We start from the raw sequence: 19958 nt of genomic DNA, 5'->3' as shown, positions 1-19958 counted from the left end.
TCACTGAGAATATTAACATTTGTATTGTCTTAATGATAATAGCTAACTAAAAGTTCATTTAAAAACACATATCACAAGAAATCCAAAATTAGAAGGTTTGATTTGTTCATAGAGCTATCATTTTCAATGTTAGAGAATGGAAAAAAATATCTTTCACTAGCTTGGTAGTATTTTGTCTTTTAGTGGTGTTTCCCAAGTTTTAGTTATTCTGGGATTAGATGTCTTCTTACATCTTCAAGTTAAGGTAGTGTCGAAGTATTATTTTTTTTTTTTTGTGCGTGTGTTTTGTTTTTGTTTTTTAGACAAAGTTAAGAAGTTAAGATTATTATTATTATTATTATTATTTTGGTTGCAGACTTGCCAAGAATCATAAGATTAGATTGTTGCAGTTTGCCTAAGGACTAAGCTCACCCAGAAAGTATAAGAAGGAAAGTGATAAAAATTGCTGCCTGACTTGTCATCATTAAATAAACACGTCATGCAATAAACACTATTTTAAAATTACAGATGTGGTAATGAGAAAGGGGAAGACTATCAGCTGCAGAAGAAAGTAAAATCCTGTGTGTGTGTGTGTGTGTGTTGAAGTAAATTTAACAGATAATGTATATGGTATGCTTCTGTATTCACTGCATTGTCTTATGGGAACTGTAAACAAAGTCATATTTGCAGAACATAAAATTTTATTGGGTTTCAATTACAGATAAATTTGACTTGGACATGCTTATGTTCCTTCTATTCCCCAAATATTCCTCCCTCTCCCACCCCTCCATAAAAGGCAACTTAGATTCATGTTGAAAAAAAAAATGTTTTTGGTTATCATCTTAAGTATTGCCATGACAAAGTATTCTAATCATTTGGGAGAAGAAGGGGACAGAGGGGCAACCAAATGATTTTCTTATGTTGAAAGTAGAGATTTTATGATTGGATTATGTAGTATTTTATTCTGAGAATAGATGCACAGTAATTTGAGTAAGAGTTGTGATACTGCTTTTTTAAGGGATGCTTCTGGATTCTCCAGATAGTCATGATGAATTTTAGGAAGAGTTAGAAACATAGATACATTTATCTGCTTCAGAAGCAATTGAAACTTCTAAAAATAATTTCTGCTTTTTCATATTCTTTGCCTTAACAATACAAGAAACAAATATGCGAAACCTGTATTATTATTGATAATTTCCAAATAAATTTCACTTAAAAAAATAAAAATAAAGTGTATAGTATATAAGTGAACTGTGGTTTTCATACTGTTATTAATTTATGTATGGATCTCTCATAAGGGAAGAAAATGATAAATAAAATATAGAGAACAGATTGTTATGTGTATATATACAACTGCTATAGTATTCTTTCTAGCTTTAGATTAGTTGCTTTGAACAAGTGATTCTTTTTTATGGTAATGTTCAGTATGTCTTGACTTCCAAATGCCTTTTTCTTCCCACTATTTGTCAGCATTGCTATATTATTGCTAATGGCTTTGTTAAAATCACTTTAAGCAGTCCTGATCTGAAGAGTTGCATAGTCTGCACTGTTTGTTGGACTGATAAATGGCTTTTGGACTGTGAAATGGTTACGAGAATACTTCCTTATGTGTCTTTGTGAACTACCAACTTCTGTTATCCTTCTAAAAATAACTCATTGGCTATCTGACTGCTTGTTAGGATGTAAAAGAATGCTTAGGTTTGGGTGTATAGATGAGATCCCTACATCCACAATTTCCTGGTTTTAATTATATTAGTCTGCTTATACATTTTTTAAGATCCTGTGAGCATCTGCATGTCCAGCTGAGATGAGTTAGTAGCCAAACATCTTCCCTAACAATTGTAGCTTTACATCAAAATTACATTGGGCTTAGAGAGGCCAGTCAACCCACTGGTATACATGGGAGCTGCTGGTTGTTAGATGGTCTGGAAAAAAAAAAAAAAAAGAGCCAAAATATGCTAAATATGCATTTGTATCCCCCAAAATGCATAGATACTTAACACTTACTGATTTATTTATTTATTTTTAATTCAGAGAGGGACATAGTACTTGAAAAAGGTACTTGACATTGGCAGGTGTTAATTGAATAAATCAAGTTGTGGCCAGTTTTTTTGGCTTGTAAAAGTTAACTTTTTTAGTTACTTGATTTCAGCATTGAGTCAGAGGACTTCTTTCTCATGTGGGCATATCTTCATTATCTTCAGCTGAAAGAAAACTCCTGACTGTTCAGCTAGCTTAGGTTCCTAATACCATTTTACCTACGTATAGATAACATTCTTGGCATCTTCACTATCAAGCTGGGGGAGCCAAACTAATCTCTGAGAGGCACAACCTTCTTTTCTTTTACTCTTTTGAAGATGCTTAACCCTTTCCTTGGGCATCATGACACAGCCAACATAAAAGTGGAATAGAAATATCACACATTATATGCAATTTTTCCATTGTAGATTTTAATAACAAATTCAGTCATGAAATTCAAATGAAAAATATATACCTTTAAAAAGTAATATACTGGTCCCCTTTTTAATTATGTTGAGCATATTGTGTATCCTATTTTCCAGCCAAGTGTCAGTGGTGAAAGAGTTAAGTTTGTGTCAGTGTTTAAAAAAAAAAAAAGTAAGTGAATCATGTATTCATCTGACCGGAGATGTACAGTTCTGGAGATGTTTGAGACTCTTAGACCACTGCCATAAAGTACTGAAAGATTTAATTTTAAGATATAATATAGCTATTAAGCCTTTTCAGTACTGGAATATTCAGTCACTCCCAGAAGAAGAGTGATGCCTGCCTAAATGATGACCTGTAATCATAAACAGGTTAATTGAATCTGACCTGATTTCAGATGTGTGCCCTTATTGCTTTAAGGATAATAATTTTTCATGATTTTTATATTTTCAAAAACATTATCTCAATTATCCAAGTATTTAATTATCTCTGTTAGTGTTTTAGGTAAAAAAAAAGGTGGTGGGGGGGTTGTTAATCACAGTGTATAAGTGTATATTCTGAGTTTTGATCTTCTCTCAAGTTCTTTTTGTATCAGCAGAAGAGCCTGTGCCTCTGATGTGAGTCAGGTAGTAAGGCCACTCAGCAGTCCTGCCTACAATTCATGTGAAACACGTATTGCCAGACAAAGCATCTGACTACTTGGAGGGTGGTTCTGTAGTCCTGAGAATCCAGAGTGAATTAAAGTCTAGACTCCGACATTTTTTCATGCTGTTGGGAAGGGATAAATAACAAATCAGATGTGCCCAAGATAGAACAGAGGTAACACTGAAGCAAGGATGCTTTTCCTAGTCTGTGCATTGGGAAGAAAGCTGTAATAGCAGCAGCAGCAATAACAACAGCAGCAGCGGCAGCAGCAGCAGCAAGAGACCTTCGGAAAGCTGTGTGTTGCAGTAGTCTGAGATATAAAGATCCTGTTACGTCTCTGTCTTTCCTAAGTTCAGAATGGTTGATACAAACCTTACGCCACATGTAGTAAAAGATGTATATGAACTCGGAATTTGCTTTGTAATAACTGGATGCTGAGGAAATAAAGACGTGCCTCTGCTTTTGTTGTTGGGGTTTTTTTCTGCCTCCTTTTTTTTTTTTTTAATCATCTGAAAAAGAAGAGCTTGATTTACTCAGAGAAAGTAAGTTTCATCCGTCTTCAAGATAATTTAAAAGGATATCTTGGGAGATGGAGGGTGACTGCTTTTCTACCTGTTTCCTTGCACCTGGGGCTGAAAAGTGAGGAGAGATGGACAGTGTCTCAGAGGAGACAGGAGTGACCGAAGCTTGGTGAAACCATACACTGATTGTTGCCTGCTGTCCTCTTCATGCAGTGCTGTGGGCTGGTGCACCGACGGCGAGTACGGGTTTCCTATGTAAGTTTTTATTTGTATTAGAATGATGCTAACCTGTATGTTCAACTCCTAATATATTAGATGGTGTGGTATGTCTCAGTCAGGTATTTTAATGTATATCTGAGTGACCAATTGGTGCACTAAGCATCTGTGAAATAAGTTTTTACAGCACAGAGACACAAGGATTATTTTCACAGGTATGAGTGTCATCTATTTTTTCAGAACTTGTTCATACAAAGAATTAATTTTATTTCAAAATAACCTAGAAGGGTCAGACTTGTAGTCTATTAACACTTTGACTTTTTTTGTTGTTTGTTTAATTGTGTATTTTTTCTTTGTAATAGCCTGTGTAAGTGGAGTCATTAGAATAGGTCATCTGTGTTTACCCGTATATGATAACTGAAAATCAATGTAAGTTATAAAGAATGATAGGCTGGCACAAAAAAAAAAAAATGTACAAAAGACCATGAGTAACATAAAAATCCTCTTGTGAGGTAGTTCTTTTGAAAAAGAGCAGTAGCACAGTGGCAGAGGTACGGCCTGATGCTTTGCATGGTTTGTTTGCTTTCCAGAACAGGGTATTTCAATACTCTGGTGTGATAAGACTGCTCTGTATTGCAAAATGGCTGTCTCTAATAAATTCCACAAGGAAGGCTAGCGCCAAAGCTTAAGTATTAGTAATGAAAAAGATTGGCTGTTAGCTGAAGTATGTCTGAACTATACTCAGCTGACGTGATAATCTCCTAAGTAATTCATTTATGTTTTAACATTCCTTTTCTATTCTGCTATTCAGTTGTCAGATGGATGTGATAAGAAACAGGAGGTTCAAACGATGTGGCTAAGCTGCAAATTGAAATTGCTGAGCATTTGCAACAAGCAGCTTGTAGCATGTTGCACAAGAGCAGTATATCAGGAGAAATAGTTCTGTTGTCAGGAGAAATACCCAGTGTGTTTCTCTGTGATATAGAAAGCTCTTATACAAAATGTTTAAAATGACCACAGAACAAGCAAGGTCATAAATAGGTGTGATCTAAATCAAGATTTGCATAGGGGATTGATGGGGAGAGTAAAATTACTGGAAACACTTCTCTCCTGTGGATCATATTTCAGAGATGTAAACAATTGGAAAGGTGAATGTGGCCATAGTAGTTTTGCAGGGCTAATTTGACTTTGGATATATTTTGTTCTTCCTGATGCAACAGTTGATACTGTTCTGCAGAAAACAGGCAGAAGAATGGAGATTAAAATGAGATCTTTGACCAAGAGTAGAACATAAACAGCACAATATTTCACATGTAATATGCACCATCCAATGTGTAGTTCATTTTAACAATCAATTCAATATAAAATAAAAAGTTGGATGTTTGTTATACAGCTATTTATTTGATATATAGCTAGTCCCACTGTTAAGCAGAAATTGAAATGTGAATAAGTTGAAAGCATTTATTTGTTAGTTCTCATGCCAGTGGAGGTTGGGCCATGTGAAAATAATGACATCTTGAGATGCATCACCCATCCTTTCATTTCTGCTTATTACTTTTATTTAGCAGTAGCACCAACCATTATGAATAACATTATCTGGACAGAATAAAATATTTGCCTGTTTGCAAAATGTGTTTCACAATCTGAAAGCGTCAGAATGCTCATTTGTAAACCAGAATGACATCTACTCATGTTTTGTCTCAGACTAAGCACATTAAACTCCATGAACTCAAAACATCACTTTTTGAATGTTTGTGGGTAATGGGGAGAAACATGCTTGGTGATTCTTATAAAATACTTAGGTTTCTACCTTACTTGTAATACTTGTTGTATAACACTTATTGTGCATATGCTGCTAGGCCTTGGGGGTGTTCTGAGTATCTTTAGCACCATTTATTGCTAACTGTATACAGAAATGATACTTTGTCTTGGTTAGGATAAGTGAAATAGAGTTTGCCCTTGATCTTTTTGGTCTTTACGTGAAAGATGACCGCGTTCTCAAATGGCTTAATTACAATGAAGATTATCTCTGTTTTTTGAATCCTTGATTATCCAAACCCGTTATTATTGAATTTTTTGGTGGTCCCCATGGCATTGGGCTAATTGAGGTTATATTGTAAGATTCTTTGGGGATGAAAGCACTGAAATTAAAGTGAGCTAAGATATGACCCTTTTTATTAACGTCTGACTCACTGGGGAAAAACACCAGACTTTTATTCTGGGTTATTAGTTTACAGTTCTTAAGTTGGCTATGGTTGGAGTGGTGAATGATCCAGCTTAGAAGATTTTGGTTTATTTTAGAGGGTGGTTAGGATATTGTACTTTAGGCATTCAGAAATGTATGATCAAGTCTAACAATTGTTTTATGACTAATCCAGCTCTTGCTGGTCCAGACCCTATAAAGTTGTGCAGATTTTGGCTATAATCAATCCCTTTGATTGGCTTTTGGGTCAGAAATAGACAGATCACTGCAATTAGTTATGTGGTTTCACGTTGTTTCTTTGGAGGAGCAGCATTATGGTAGGAGGAGATGGTAGTATTCTTACATGGCTCCTTTCTGTGGTCTCCATGTTAGACTAATGCACAAAGAGATTAGTCCTGCACCTGTGTGCAGAGATAAAATTGAAGGCCTGAGTGGAATATATCCATCCTCAACTTTTGTTCATGTTTTGGTGTTGTTGAGTGATGTGCAGACAACACATTAACACGATTAAATCAGTTTTAGGTGTCTCGGGGTGTCCCCGGCTCTTTCTTCAGCTTAGCTCTGTGTACAACCTGCATCCAGATGTTTACAGTCTTTCTGTTCCTGTTCTGACAATTTCTCATTGTGGGTCAATAATCAGGGCATGGGGGAAGCTGTGTTCCATTTAATACTCTGTGGCATAATCTGCAGCTCCTAAAGGCAGGGTGTATCATGTGGATGTTATAGCTGTGTGTAAACACTCAATTCCAGAAATAAAAACTCTTATACTGAACATTTTCATGGTGAAATGTGGAGATAATTCTGAATAACTTTTTAACATTATTCTTTTAGTTATGTCTTTGAGGTGGGACAATGACATTTATGTTGGATACCAGGAGGAATTTCTTTACTGAAAGAGTTTTGCAGCTGTAGTTGAAAGAGTTGTGCAGTTGTGCATTTGGAATGGGCTGCTCAGGGAAGTGGTTGAGTCACCAGCCTTGGAGGTCTCCAAGAAATGTGTAAATTTGGAACTAAGTAGCATGGTTTAGCAGTGAACTTCAGTACTAGGTTAAAAGTTGGACTAGATGATCTTAGAGGTCTCTTCCTGTCTGAATGATTCTATGAATCTAAATGGGATCCATTTTAGGTAGTATGGAGGAGCAGTTGCATGGAACTTTTCCAGCAGACAATCTCATCTCCTTCAGGATCGTGGAGTCTAAAACATTAGTACTAATTATATGTTGCCCAAAAATATTTTCACAACTCTCACTGCCAGCATGTTGCTGAGCATCTAACTGCACTGAAGCCTAAAGACTGACTAGTATATTTTAGCTTTCAAACTTTAGTCCAGTCTGTCCATCTGTTGCTCCAGCCTTCAGGAGAAGTTGCAATCTGGTGGAAGTCACTTAAAAATCCTGAGCTGTTTTCAGCACTCAGCTGTTCTCCTTGAGTATGTCTAGAAAGGCACCATGAAGGCTGTTCAAATGCAGAATCCAAGATGTTTCCTGCACATTTCTGGACAGATCTACTAGTTGTCAAACAATTTGCTTTGCCTTTCTGTACATACTCTCTCCTTTTTCTGCTGTGAGAGTGGTCTTATTTGCAGTGGTGCAACGTACCTGTCCAAAAGGAAAAGAAAAATGCTTATAAGGCAACAAAGAAATAATTAAGTATAAACTGGCACGTGAAAATCCCTGGCACGTGAAAACACTGATAGGTATAGGAGAAGGGTCTGCATACTTTCTTGAAAGGCTCTTCAAAATGGTGAACTTGGAAGTGATGCAATACATAGGTGGAAGTCACCTACTGGATCATATAAGACTGGCAAATCCAAATGCACAGAGCACATTACTATGCTACAAAGCATACCTGCACTGCCTGGGTTCTCAGAGGGCATTTGATGCCACTCTTAGAACTGTACAACAAACAGTAGGGGAGTGTAGCCAGGGATGACCAACATTTTATTCTGGATAGACAAGCCACAGGCTGGACTCCAGTTGTATTTTTAATAACAGCTTTAAATCCTCAGTTTTCTAAACTTCCCAATGTTGTATTTAATACTTAGTCAGTAGTAGTTTGAAAAGTAGTAGTTTAAAAACTCATCTTGTTCACTTTTTGATTTTTATTTATTTTTATTTATTTTTTTAGAATTATCAAATGGGATTTTTGCTTAGCTGAAAGGACCATTCAGAATAAGTTTGAGTCAATGTTTTAAAGATTTTTTTTTTTATAGAACTAATTTGATGAAGGATGGAGATGATGTCTGGAAGGCAAATACTCATTACTATGAGTAAAATCCTTTCCAAAGAACTATTACATTTTGATATTAAACCAACCAACCAAAACTAAACAACCTTAAAAAAATGCATTCCAAAACAATATAAACTTTATTGAAAGATTGGAAGTGAAATTTATGATATGGCTTGCACTGTGTGTTTTAGTTTAATGTAATTAAGGAGCTTAGTACAGTTGTGTTTTAAGATGCTTCTTTTCTAATGGTGGGGACTATAATTGGAGAGCGTTCTGCCTGCAGCAGCAGGCAGGATCCAGACAGCAGGCTTTTTGTGCCTGTGTCTGGAGGATATCTTAAACCTCCTGAGGGAATGTTCTCTTTTGGTTTTGTTAGGTTTAGACTAGTGTTTTTTGTCTGTTCCTCTTGATACTGTAATCTTATCCATCTATCACTTAATCATGTTTCTCACCAGACCACTCTTTATCATAGCAGATGCTGTCCTTCTTCCTTTTGTTCACTGCCTCCATATCTCTTCTTCACTGCTGATTTATATATATATATATATACATTTTTTTCCAGATTTAACTACTTTTTTTTTTTTCCTTTTCACCACCACACACTCTCTGTGATTTTGACAAGCAGAAATCTTGCTTCACATTTGCAAAATTTTCTGTTGACGTTAGTCTGAGTCTTGTATTTTCTCTTCCTGGGACTGTGGGACTGCACCTGCCAGGGCTATTCCTGTGACCCTTTGTGCTCCCATACCATCAACCTTAGCCTTCCATCTATCCCTCTTTTCTCTGTTGCTCCTGTAGTGGAAACCACATCTATTCTCAAGCAGAAGTTGCAGGCTATGGCAGTTATTATTATGAAGATTTTCCTCGATGTTTCTTTTCTATGTGTATTACAGAAAGAAAACCAAACTGTTGGGAAGGAGGAAAGGAAGAACAGAAAAATGGTGGTTTTCTGGTAGATAATGAGACTGAAGTGACATCTTTTATCATTACCATGGAATATCTACACCTTAAAGGAATTGGCTGGACTAGCAAAAATAGCTTTAGCTTTTTTATGTGATTGGATTGTCTTTGGTTCTGTGTGGGTCTGACTGACATAAAACTTTCTGGGAGCAACTTATAATCTCTGGATTTGAGGGAAAGTGTGCATTTTAAATACCTATTGGAAGTCCTTTTGCTTTTTTTTTTTTTTTTCTGCAGCCTACTTTTCTAATATTTTACTTTGGTAATATGGGAAGAAAACAGTAAATGAATAAATTAGAGTAAACTGGCATGGAAATATTTGAAGGGAAAATTATGTGAACCAAGACTCTGTGTGCCAGTCATTGTATACTAGCCAGAACAAGGACAAACTTTGCACTGCCCAAATTAAATGGAAATAAGTGCCCTTCATAAGTGTGAACCCCAACCCCCCCACCTCCATTAACATAAAGATGTCTGCAAGACCATTACAGTTATGTTGTGGATTATTACTGAAGCTAAACTGTTTTCATTGTAGCTCCAGTTCTTTCAAGTGAAATTTCACACATTTTTTTCAATTAGCTTTTTGTTGTTGTTGTTTTTTAATCTATTTTATACATTAGGTGGCCATAATTTCTTATTTCTGACTCCTGTGGCTGCATTTAAATGACTGTTCCATTTTTCCAGCTTAGAGTTGAACAAAATAATACATTTTCCTGTCCCCCTTCTTTAAATTCTTTCTTCTTTCTGCATTCCCAAGGTACGACCTTTGAATTTAATTTACTAGTGAAAGGAGCTTCTTTTGAAAAACTTCTTACTTTTAGGAGTATTAAATGGAACATTTATAGCTCATTATGCATTCTGAAGTAAAATTATATAACAATATAGCTGGTAGATAAAATATTGTGACAATAAGGGCCTGCTCTCTTTTCATTCTGCATGTAATATAACTGTACTTGAATAATAGATTAAAAATGTTTAAAATGTCAAGTCAGCAGCAATATCATAGTTTTAAATACACTGAAACAGAGAACTCCTCTTTACTTATGTTCCTCTATCCTCGTCTGTTAAAGATGAATTCATATTTCTACTAGTAATACTATAACTTACTGCTAAACTGGATCATTATTTTGTTACCCACCACTAATTTGGAAATACAAAAGTAGTGACATTGTTTGCATTGCTCCTGGCAATCTGTGTTACATTCTTGACAATAATTTGCCAATTTGCAACTATAAGGCATACACTTATAGTATAGTATAGTATTGTGTGCTCTACTGTTAGTGTTTTAGAGATAACAAGTGGGAATCAGGACATGTAACCTCTGTCTCCAGACCTGCCAGTGATTCATCCCGGGACTGGGGACAAACCAGGTAAAAAGAAGCCTGAGGTGCGTACTTTCCATAAAGCTGTGATTCTTTGACGGAAGGAGAATCCTGATACACGAGTATGTGTGTATAAGTACACTGTTGTATACAAAACCTGAATAAATGAGTATTAAAAATGGACACAAGTATTTTAAGAGATTGTTACAAGTAAGATGTAAGCCCTTTTCATCCTTCCTGGCTGCACAATACCTCTTTACAGCTCACAATCTTTATACCCTCTGCCTTTTCCCCCACTCTCTACACAGTAGGTTTTGCTATTCTCACTTGGTAAAAATATTTTTCACCTTTCTTCTTAGCCATTAATTGCTTTTTACTTATTTATTCTCTCCTGCTTTTGCCCTGCTTCCATTGGCTATGATTTTTTTTTTGTCTTTTCTTTTATCTATTTTCTCATTCTCTTGTTCCCTACTTCCTGATTTCAGTTGTGGAGGAAAAACATAAGTTTTCTGCCAATTTTAATACATTTTTTTGGATAAGTTGGCATTCCATAACAATTTTATGAGCCTGTGAAATCATGATAAATTAGCTGTCTGTCTTATAATGCTATTGAGTCTCCTGACTTCTCTGAGGACAGATGCCATCTTTAATGTCTTTCCTGCTATCTTTATATCAAACCAGAGTAGCAAAGTGAATAAATTACTAAAGGGAAATTAGAGATAAATAAATAAATAATATTTTTAGATTTGAATTTTAAAATAGATTTGGTAAAGTGCTGAACACAGCAAGGCGGCTTCTATGAGTAGAAACTTCTCTGCAAAAGTCATGAAATGGTTCTGATACGATCAAATATCCCCTTCCAGCAGGGATGTAGAAAGAAAAGGTAACTGTTGTCTAGTGAATGAGAGAAGAAACACAGAGAGTTGGGGTGCACATACATAGGCTGGAACAGGCAAATTAAGATGACTGGAAGGAGATCAGTTCTTTCTTCTTCATAAGAGCTGAAAGAACATTTTGTTTAAATAATGACTTAACACTGGACTTTTATGTATAGTAGAAAAAGAAACTTTCTACTTTGTGGAATCTTTTAAATGTTTGCTAGTGAAGGCAAGAAGAAATGAAATTAGGGCTGAGTTTTGATTTGCGTTGATTTGAACTGTTCATAGGACTATGACATGAGGCTCTTTATCCCAGCCGTGCTGTATTAACAGTTTGTACCTATTCTTTATTTAAAACCTACTAGTCATGAGAGATTAGTAGTTTTTACACGCTCTTCCTCTAGATGGAACCACACTGCTGCTTCACTTGGCTGAAGTACTGTTTAACAGCTGAAGAAAATGCCGCAACATGCACTTACAACTGTGCATCTATGTTGAAGTGCACATGCCTGGCTAGGAGCATACTCTGTGGCATTAGAGGCATGATGCAAAAGAAGGAGTGCTCTTGGGTTTTGCATTGCTTCTGGAAATAAATAATTTGAAGGTAGTATTTGCAAACTTTGATCTATTATAGAGTAGTGAATATGATTATCTTTATGGGAATATTGCCCTACTTATTCTGCATCTGGCAAAATGCAGTCAGATTCTTCATGCTGTCCCTGGTCTCTGTAAACTCTATTTCGGAGTTTATAACCAGACTGTTAGCAATAACATTCACCATCTTCACATTTTATAACCCTTTCTGTTTATGGGCTTGTGCACAGAACCTGGTCTACTATACCAGGCATTGCTTCATTTGAACATCCTGCTTCATTTATTGTTTCTCTATTTCCTTTTTTTTTTTTTACCAGTAACTGTTCTTGTTAATATAGATTCCTTTTTCTTTACTAACGTTTTTCCCATATTTTGTGATTTTTTTTTTTCAGTTAGTTGCATATGCAACTTCTTTCAATGTTTGTTTTTATCTGACTTTGAAATAGTGAAGGATTTTCAACTCGTATCTTCCTAGTTGTGAATGCGAGATAAATGTATTACATAGTATACTTTCCATGTGTTTTTTATTGAATTAATTTGATGCCCAAGATTTTACTGAAACTGGATATTTTACTATTTCTAAGAAAAGCATTTTTGAACAAGAAGTAGCCCACTGCAGGCCATTTAAAAGATTCAGAAAATAAACTAGTTTGGTTAGTTATCTGCCTAATCAGAATTAAATGTAGTAAAAGATTACCCAAAAGAGAAGAAAAAAAAATAGTCTACTAGAGTTAATCTCATGTTTTTAGTCTTCCTGTTCTCCTGGAACATTGAAGATATTCCAAAATAGTGTGGCCCCACATAAAACCAGCACCAGTAAATAAATATAAGAATGTGGTTCTTGGGCCCCAGCAGTTAAAGAAAGGCTTAGTCATACAATTGCTTTAGGACAGTATAAATTGATTGATGTTACCCTATCTGTTTTGTGAGCCAAGAGAAATGAGGCAATGGATTATCATCCATTTCATTGAATTTCTATTACCACATAATAATATTGAAATAACAAGTGATTAAATGTTGCTACAGGCTATAGATTTGTAGAAAATAAAATACTATTTAGCAGTTATATGACTACTATTCTTGCATCTTGACTTTTCCAACTTTTGGTAAAATATATATACACACACCTGAGGAATGCCAATATTCATATATCATTATATTAGAAAAAATCATCCAAAAAAGTTCAGATGTGGGGCAAGAAGTGAGTGTAGTCTAGACTGTTTGTGTGAAATAATGAACCTCTTCAAATGAAGAGAATTAGAGAAAGGATAAAGAAAAATTTGGAAAGGATGCCAAACAAGAATTCAGCAGACACTGAGAAGGAATGTCATGTACAGAAAAACTAAACGAAGAGAGGTCACATATGTGGAACCTTCTGGTATGAAAGAAATTGTTGCTATTTTTATGATTTCATTTTATTTAAGATATATGTATTATATATCTACAAGCAGTACAACAATTCAAATAATGTGGACTACTGATTTTTTTTTACACTTTTTAGTTAAATAATATTGGCTAAAAACTGCTGGTAGTCATTAAGTATTGTCATGTTTGAAATACTGAGCCAGCTGTATGCCATGATTCATTAATCCCATCTATATTCATTTTATTAATCATTTTAAAAAATAATGCAATATTTGGCTATTTTTACTAATAGTTGACCTATACACGTGATAATGTATTTGTGTGGATTATGTATAGACTGAAATACAAACCTGAGGAGAAGACACAACATGTCATCAAATGGCAGGAGAAGGAAATAAATGTTTCCCTGAGTGAGGTAAAGAAATGCTCATTAAACCATGCAACTACATGAGATGATATCTCTGAGAAGGAGATATTTACATCTCAGAGGAAATGAAACAGCATTTATTTTAATAAGAAGAATGACCATGCAGTTCTGTAAATCAAGAGGCAATAAATTCTCGGTGACAAAGATGGAAGGGGGCTTCAATGATTGGAGTGGTTATGGGAAGCTAAGTGCTTCACCAAAAAGAAGTGCTCAGTGAGTGCTGTGGCCTGAGGGCTAAAAGATGCAGAAAGAGGAAGAGTGGAATAGAAATACAGGAAAGTCTGTGGAAGGTTTGCTGGAGAAAAAATGTATTTCTTCATTTTTGTCTTCATAAACGTTTTTAACTGTTGTCTGCTTCCAAAGTTGTAAGGAAGAATTTTTCTGTTTGTTTTTATCTTAACCTGGATTGTATTAGCTGTTGGAAAGTGCCTGAGCCAAAGCATGGGCCACTCAAGCCTATCACAAGTCAAATGTCCCAGTGTATTTACCACATATTTTGAAATGTATTCTCTTTGTCCAAAGTATCCAGATTGTGCAAGGGTAATAAGTGTGCCCCAGAAAAGCTGCTGGGCAGGAAGCGTGTCCCAGAATCAAGTAGGTCTGCAAGTCCCAGGTGCTGGTAGGAACCAAGACAGCAAAGTATGAACAGATCTTCAATGACTTTGCCACAAACCATTTTAGAACTGTTTTGCATTTTATGATCTACGGTGATATGCTTGCCATTGCTGAGCTCCTGCCAGCCCTGGGCAGAGGAGTTACTGTGACCCTTCCTCCAGGCATTTGCAAATGTGGTGTTCAGGCCAAATATTCTCTCCTTATTTTATACTTGGTTTTGAAACTGCTTTGCATTCAAAGAGATATGGCATCATCTAATAATTTTTTATGCTAGTACTTACAGTTAAGGGGTTGACCTCAGTCATACCAACATTTTTAAGCTGGATGGAGTGATCCTTGTAAATTCAAAAGAACAATGCCAGAGCCCCGTATATTGAAACGAACGTGAAACACGAAATGAAATATCTTTTTCTTAAAAGAGAATAATTAAAAGGAGACAGAACAGAGAAGACAGAAAAACCTTTCCAGAAATAGCGATCTTTGCCTCTGGTCCAGGCTGAGGTCCCTGAGGTATGTTCTGTTCTCTGAACTCTGCAGTCACTCACGGCCAAGCACTGACCAGATTCAAAGGAAATCTCTGGCTTCATATGCAAAGCTTTGTCACAGCAACAGTTCTTATTGTGAGACTCTGTCACAGGAACACTGAACAAAAATGCTTTCTGTACCCTTTGAGAAATGGCATGATTATAGGGGGAAAAAATCTTTGCTTTTCTAGGATGCCATAAAAGTACCAGAAGAATAGGGCAGATGTTTTGCATTAAGGAAGTCATATATATTGTGGGAAAAAAATATATACTTTTAGATGGAGAATATGGATGATTGGTGATGCAAAAAAGGATTTTTTTTTGTTTACTATTACACTGAAAAAAAATACTGTCCAAGAACAGTTCAACCAGCTGTAAATAAAGTTTTTGTAAAACTGCCAAGGTCAGAGAGACCCAAAGCAATTTACTGATAAAATGGTGGTCATGTGTTCTTTAGCCTGTGGTTTGCATTGAACTTCTATACTTCCATGCTTCAAAGTTAAAAGCATGCTAAAGAAAAACAAATTAGACTACAAAATAAAACTTGAATTTGCAGTCATTTCTTTAGAAGTTGTATTTTTTTTTTTGTGTACCTGGCAAGTTTCTGGGGTGCTCTCCCAGTCCAAAGTTGTGTGAATTGCAAATGGATTTGAAAGTAACTTTTATGTCACTTTCACATCATGCAAAATGTGAATTTCTGGTCTAGAAGGTAAAAAGGTGTTTTGTTTTTTGTATAAATGATTACTTTCTTTATCCTTGATTCAATCTAGCAAATTACATAAACATTAAAAAAATAATATAAGCAATTAATTTACTCATGCATAAACTCGTACCACAATTTCAATAGATTAACTTTTTCAGTTCAAATTTTAGAGATTCTTAAGTGTATTTCCTAAACTGAATATGCATAACGTGCTGTTATCATAGCATCACGCTATGTTATATAGCTTGTCCAGTTGGTAGGATTGGCCTGACACAGTGAACATTAGGACCTAGGAAAAAATGATTTGTAAGAAATTCCTTCTATCTGGAATGGAGAATTGTTTAGATTTCTTAATAAGAATTGGATGAGAAAGTAAAACATACCAGTTACTCACAACTCAGGAGGATAAGATCTCTTGCTAAGACAAGCAAGTAGATTAATTTAAGGCCTATTTGAGGGAATATAATGGAGTATTGCTTGCCAAAGCTAGATAGACAGCAAGCTGGAGAATATGTACTTGGGACTGTTTGTAGTCACAAAGCCCATTTTCTCCTTAGTTCAGTTTTAGCTTGTTCAAAGCTGGTATCTGTAACTGGCCAGCAGCAGGGACGTTGGTGTACACCAAAAGGAGTACCTAGTAAGCTGTGGGTCTCTACTGTGCAAGGCAGACCCATCTCCAAATGTACCTCACTCTTAGGTCTTGGATATTGAACCAAATATCAGAGTTCATGCAATTTATCAAAATGAAGTTTCCCAGTGTCGCTGATGTTGCCATTGTGGCTTCACTTTGCTGTGAAGGACTGAGGAGATAGTTCAGAAGAGGCCACCTGCCCCACACCTTCTACCTGCCTCCTGTTGCTCTACGTCCCAATATTACCCATGTTGCAGGCAAAGGCCAGAGTAACCTCTTCTCATCAATCAGGCTTCAAATGGAGGGGTCTCCCATGAGCTAGGGCATAGCCTAAATTTAAAATATATTGCAGCCCCAGTGTTATGTATTGTGCATATTGTTTGGTAGAGATGTTTGTGTTAAATTATGGAGTTTACAAGAATCTGTCCTGTTTTTTCTTTACCTTTCTATTTTCCAGGGGTGGCTGGTCCTACTTACTGTCATTTCAGCTCAGGAGTCTGCACTCTGTGATGCCATGCACAACCCAACAGTCCTGTTAGCAGGACAGACAAATTGCTGAACATTGCTCTATCACATGCTAGTCCTGATTGTTTTCATCCATCAAAACCCAAGACACGCTCTTGAGCTAGCTCTGCTAGCAGGATATTTATTTCAGTGCATGAAAGATGATGCAATTTGTGGCCTTTTTCCAGTACAATACTTCGGATTATATTGGATTGTGTTTGGCAGCTCAGGAGTATAATATATGTATGTAATATATAAATATTACGTGGACAAACTGAACTTTATTTAGTTACCTTTTTTTTTCCCTTTCCTCAGTTTTGCCTCTTCTCTTCAGAGCCTTTCTTGTTGACTTCAGTTACAACTATGCTTTTAACCAGCACTAGATGTTTTCCCTCAATCTTTTCAGGACTGGCTGCTCATACTACACTTCCTGTTTTCCCTGCCTGTAGATGCTTAAATATGAGAAGCAGAGATACAGACCCATCATATCATTTCGTTTATAGCAAATACAAATAAGGATGAGTAAAGATGAGGTTAAAAAAGGAAAGATACAAGCCAGTATCATGCTTAACACACAGATGCCAAATGCTGTCATCTTTAAGAGCATGTTTCAGAGTGTTTTTGTTTTTAAATTCTTGCCTCATAGTATGTTGCTTGTCCCTGAGGAGAAATATAACATGGTTGAACAGATTCTGATTTATACAGGCTTTTCACTGATAATTTCATTGATTTAAATACAGCACTGTGTTTAAAATGAAACTCTTTCTCAAAGATTTGCACAGTTCAAGTAGTGATTTTGAGTATTTCTAAGCTTCATTGCCCAATTTTAGCAATTTGGGTTTGAGATATTTTACAAAGTTGTGCAATAACAGCAGAGAAGAAAATCCTACCAGTGGCAGAAGGCTTGAATTCATCTATGCTATCTACTGATATATGTGTGTATATATATATATATATATATATCAGTATATATAACAAAAGTTAAACGTTGAATAAATTCAGTATCCAGTCCTTTAAAACTTGGGATGTGTTTGAAGGTTTTATAATCTTGGTTATTGCTGTAGTCTAGGTTATTTGGCTTTTCAGTCAGTGAAATTTCAATCAATACAAGACATGGCCAGAGGACAACAATATCAGCGGAGGGTGTATTTAATAGTGTTAGAAATAAAGCTAAAGTTAAAATACTTTCATGGCTTTGCTTATGTGTGTACAATGTTCCTGTTGTTGTATTATATAAAATATTACAAATGAATCGGCTTAGCTTCTATTTCTTATGAGTGTGCTGTAAAGTAAATGTTGGAGTAGTCATAAGGCAAATAACAGAAAAATAAAAAGGAAAATATTCAAGGAATTATGCCTGTAAGTCATAGTAAAGGATATTGCCCTACTATTTAAATAAATGCAGTGAAAAGGATTACTTAACGTAAATATACTTCATGTGAAATACATACAAAAGATACATACAGATATCTCTTCCCATACACATTGGCTCTGAAAATGCATAACTTGGAAGTTTTATAAGCATCTGGAAGAGAGCAGAGTGGAGGTGGGAAGCTGATCCATGCAGTCAGAAGTCACTCGGTAGAGGGAGGAGATGATTACGGAGATACGGAGCTGGTGGGGACAGCAGGAGGAGGAAGAGGAGTGACCACTGTCTGAGCTGCAGTATATTTCTGGCATCAGAAGGGAGAAGAGCACGTGCCTTGCCTTTTTTGAGGGCCTGCCCTATGTAAAGAATAACAAGTAGCATTTGGCAGCCTATGGCACATGTTCCTGTGTTATGCCTATGAAATCTTTACTGTAATGATTTTCACTGAGCATTGCAGTCCTGTATAACATTCATCTAATTGCTTCACAAACTTTGACGAGCAAATTTACAATACTTTTTTGCAACGTTACGTTGTTATTTCTGTTTTGTATCTGGAGAGCAGACGTTAATTCCAGTGCCTGCTTAGTTTGAGGAGCCAACGTGAAATGACTCTAGCAATGTGCTCCTGTTTCAGACAGCTCTGAACTGGGGACAGTTACAGGCAGCCTCCTGAAGTATCTTGCAATCAAAATTATTCCATGCATTTATTTTTGTTTTGTTTTGTTTGTTTTCTTGTGGTGATAGTGCTAGGAATTTTTTTAAAACCTATAAATTAAAAAAAAAAAAGAAAGAAAAAAGAAAGCCACTGCATTAAAGTGTTTGGATTAGGAAGTCAGTTATTGGAAAACTGAAATACGTTAGAGCTGTATAAATATATACCGCAATACAGTATTTAAAGATCAAGAACTGTATTCTGGTTTTCCAAACATAACAGCTATATACATAATTGGATGGCTGATGCTTAGAAAAGAAAGTGTAGTTCTCTTTTTATGAGGCTACAGCCTCACTTTATTGGTGGAGCAGAAGCTTAGTGAGTGTGGGACAAGAAGAGACGATGGTTTAATGATGAACACATGCAGAGTATGTCTGTGTTTATTGTTCAGTGGAGTTCATCAGGTGAGGACCTTCTGTTTTCTGCAATGAAATTCATGTCCTTTTCAAAAAAAAAAAAAAAAAAAAGATTCCACCACAGTTACCTGCAACAGGGCTAATTTCTGGACTTTCCAGTCATGTCAACATGTGTCAACCTCTGTGCCTGTTAATTTGTTATTTTTTCAAGTAGGAATTTGTAATGCACTCTAATGGCATTAAAATTAGCTGCTTTACATAAAGTTCAGTAAAGCCTTCTGTGTGAGGAAATAAATTTAGTTCATTTTACTTGAGCACGTCTGGCAAGCCAGCAGCAGCTGCGGCTCTAAAATTCTGTGAACTGGGTTAATATTAAGGAGGAAACTCAAATGCCAGCTGTTTTCCAGCTTGTTTGTATGGGATGAAGTTTGTTTAATAGCAGAATATATAGGGTCAGGTCTGATCAGTCGCTTCATCTCTTTTACCAGTGACAGGGTAGCTTTGTGTTAGGTACAAATGTAAAAAGCTATATTTACATCCTCTGACTTTCAGAATGGAATAAAGTCATCAATTTCTCTGTGAAATATTTTTTTTTCTTTAATATGTCTAGACATGGTGCAGTTGAAAGAGAACTGCTTCTAATAACTGCTTAACATCTCACTGGGAATCTTTCTTGTACTTTTAAGTGCTTCACTATGGAAAATTGCCACACTGCTGTAGGGATGTCTATCCAGCCTTTTACTTCACCAGTCCAACTATT

General features: G+C 35.9%; 1 protein-coding gene across 15 annotated transcripts in view; it reads left to right on the top strand.

Annotated features, from left to right (window-relative positions):
- CACNB2 (calcium voltage-gated channel auxiliary subunit beta 2) overlaps positions 1 to 19958 on the top strand; it is a 243706-nt gene that overhangs the window by 66468 nt on the left and 157280 nt on the right. For 6 of the 15 annotated variants that reach the window (XM_080578272.1, XM_080578273.1, XM_080578271.1 and 3 more), the window contains one exon: positions 1 to 19958. This exon is cut by the window's left edge; it is cut by the window's right edge and continues 40015 nt beyond it. The exons of the other annotated variants lie outside the window; for them this stretch is intronic. The gene's annotated coding sequence lies outside the window, so the exon portion shown is untranslated. 15 annotated transcript variants of the gene reach the window in all.

This window comes from Anser brachyrhynchus (assembly GCF_964034855.1).
Source record: "Anser brachyrhynchus genome assembly, chromosome: 2".
Classification (NCBI taxonomy): domain Eukaryota; kingdom Metazoa; phylum Chordata; class Aves; order Anseriformes; family Anatidae; genus Anser; species Anser brachyrhynchus.
Note: the sequence above shows the minus strand (reverse complement) of the source record. Positions and strands in the feature narration are given on the sequence as shown.